Raw genomic sequence first — 3,361 nt, 5'->3', positions numbered from 1 at the left:
TAATATATTTGTCAGTATCCTGGGAAAACCCAAATCCACGTTCTGTACCTCAGAGCACTGGAAAGCAGTGCTTTCTTCCTATCTGCCCGTTTTCCTCAAAAGTGAATAATAACGTCCAATTTACAATTAGGCCTGACTTGATTTATCATAGTTAATAGGATTAGAGTGTCAGCCCCTCTCAAGGAGATTCAAATGCACAGGAAGAGTGGTACCGAGTTGCTGGTGTCACTCTTCTCCCTCTGTGATGGGCATCATGACACACCTACGAGCAGAGGGGATTTGTCCAGTGGGAGCAAGCAGATTATCTGTATCTAGTGAAACAAGGCGTGCATGGCAACCTTTGCCAAGGCTCAATGCCAGAACCTACTCACTATAAAATAATTGTCTCACTACCTAACCAATGCACTGTTCATGTTTCATTTATCTTTTGACTGTAATTGAATGGTTGAAAAGCAAAAAATGTAGACAAATTCCAGCTGTATTGAGATCTGTTTCTTTCTCTTCTACCGTGGCCCATCATTAGATAGTTTCCCTCTCTGTACAGAAGGTCAGAGAGTATAAATATAAATTGCATTTTGCATTACTTCTAGATGAGTGAAGCTGTCAAAGCAATAATATAAGCTTTCAGTCCCACATTCTACCACTTCTTTCCCATTTTTTGGCCAGGAGGTCATGTGCAAATTGAACGTGACAGCCCAGACGACATGTCCAACAGACTTATATTGTTAGACTGTTCTGCCATGGCACTCATCACAACATTAAACCCACATTGGACTTAAAGCTCTTCAGTAGCTGCTCACAGTAGCTCAGACTCCTTGCAAAAGAGTTTGCTCCACATCAAGCTTCCATAAAACCAACATTTTTTTGGAGAAGATCATTGAAAACGTAGACAACAGGGAAAAAAAATCTCACAGACAAACCTAAAAGAACCAATCATCCTAATGCAAACTTTAATTTGCTTGAAAACTAGATATGGTGCCTGTGTCTACAATCTTCTCTTCCTGAAAATCTTGCTTTTTGATGAAGTTTAGGTGACCATTATTTTATCTTATAATGAGAAATAAGTCAGTATGTAATTAATATTGTTGCTATCATCATTCAAAAGAGGAGGGGAATCTCCTAATTTTTCACATTTTATTTTGTACAAAGTTAGCTTCGTGCCAATTAGGCAAAATACAACCATAAGCCAATTAATAGCACTGATGATTTGGAAAAAAAATAAATCTATTTACAGCATGAACTTCTATAGGCAATGTCCACTATCAACTGTTCAGATGATGTAGTCTGAATCTACTTGTGAAAAATCAATGTTATCAAATATCATCTTTTACATTAACTTGGAGAAAAGTTTGCCCACAGAACACCCAAATAATGAGATTGTTTTCTTCAGGTGGTGTAGAATCAGGTGTCAAAATAGCTTTAGGACGTGCTTTGTGCTGTGTATAATGTTGAAGAAAAGATAATGCTGAATGACAGTGAAACAAGATTGCTCTGGGGACAGAAAACCAGATTTCGAGACCTTCACCTTCAGATATCTAAAAATGCAGCACAGGTTGCAAATGACTGAAAATCCTTAGCATCTGGCAGCAGCCTGGTGCTCTGTGCTAAAGAGCTGGTGGTCATAGTCCAAGTCCCTGCAGCAAGGAGTTCACGTTGTACATCGCACTATCTGCAGATCTTTGTGGCAGTCCAAAACGAGGGGCAGGAGCTGATTTGGCACAGCAGCCCATGCTCTCCCTCATCTCAGAAATGTTCTCCCTAGATAAGGGCTGAGGCATACGTGCAGGTCGAGAAGAGTCCCCATCCCTCTTGCTCTACCAGGTCTCCGTGAATTAACAAAGGACTTCGTTTTCAAGGACTATCAAGTTTTGCAGTTAATATTTTTTCAGAAGGGCTAAACTTAGAGTGAAGAGTTGGAGGCCCATCTGGTGCAAGTCGGTGGGGGCTTTGCAGGCTTCAGCAGTGCTACGCTGATTTATACCAGATGATGCTATTAGAGAACTGAACTACCCAACAATAATTATTGAAAAATGCCTTTGATTATGCATGTGCAACAACTATTTATGTTTACATTGCAGAGATTTGCATGTAGCACAGTGGGGAGTATTTTATCTCTTCAAAACATTGCACCAGCATAAATAATCCTCTGACATTCAAATGAGCAAAGAAATACCCGCTTCCTACCACAAGATGGACCATAAAGGTTTTTCTTTGTGCATCTTTTCCAAACAGATTTGTCAATAATCCTCAAATGCAAAGTTCATTCTTAAGAAAAATATGTGGGAAAAGCAAAGAAAAAGAGAGATGTTCTTTTCTAGGTGGCTATATTATGGACTGCGGGAGGGCTGAGATGCAGCCAGATCATCCTGCACCTGAGAGAGAGGGAGATGGGGGAACCAAGGGAAAGCAGGGCATAGAAATGCTATATAAAAGCCATCACTGCACCTCATTCGAGACCGTGTTCAAAGCAAAAAGTCAAGGAATAGGAGCCAGCTGAAATTCAGAGTGAATGGTTGAAGCAATTGGACACAAAACCTATCAAAGGCAAAGATGAGATAACTGTGTGAAAACTGGGAGAAGTTCCATTGCATCCCAGCCTGGAGCAGCACAACAGAAGTCACCACCAGGGGAATTACACTGACATTTAAACTTTCAAAACAGAAATTGCTTAAAATATGCAGTAATCTGTTGTACCTTTAACTCACAAGAGGAAAGGAAGTTGAAAGCATGTGTAATATTCCTTTGATTCTGGAACAAAATACATGGGGTCTCCTGCTTTGACTTCTGTGTTGCTTTTGTTTTCTATTTGCTAATTGTGATTTGGAGACTCTTGGAAGGCATTGAACTTCTCAAAGTGGGGCATGTTGCCTTACTCTGAATATTGCCTTCCTGCTCTGTTGTGGCAGAACAGCCATGACTGCAAGGACATTTCATCTCGTTGTACATCTTTGGAGCTCAGAACTCCCTGGGAGGCTGCTACTTTGTTTTCATATCCAAAAGACCTCATTGCCTTGGAGCAGGCTCTGCTTTGGCCCAAGGTGTTGAGGCACGAGCACGAGCAGGCACAGTGATGAAGCTCAGATTGAAAGACCTAAAAACTCTATGCTCTCAGTTCTTTCTTCTGCTGAAATATGGAAGAAAACAAAACAAAAAAAAAAAAAAAAACCACAGACATAAAGGTATTCCTCACTTCTAACCGAGATAGATTTTGCCCTATGTGAGAACCCAGACAGCACTCAACTTAATAGACTTGGTCTATTGCCCTACACAAATCACTTCGCCTCCTCTTCCCTATCAATGGAATGAGGGTGTGAGAGTGACAAGGTGCCCCTTGGGAGCACTCTGAATAGACTTTTTTTTT

Source organism: Meleagris gallopavo, chromosome 12, assembly GCF_000146605.3.
Source record: "Meleagris gallopavo isolate NT-WF06-2002-E0010 breed Aviagen turkey brand Nicholas breeding stock chromosome 12, Turkey_5.1, whole genome shotgun sequence".
Classification (NCBI taxonomy): domain Eukaryota; kingdom Metazoa; phylum Chordata; class Aves; order Galliformes; family Phasianidae; genus Meleagris; species Meleagris gallopavo.
This window is presented reverse-complemented; position numbering follows the sequence as displayed.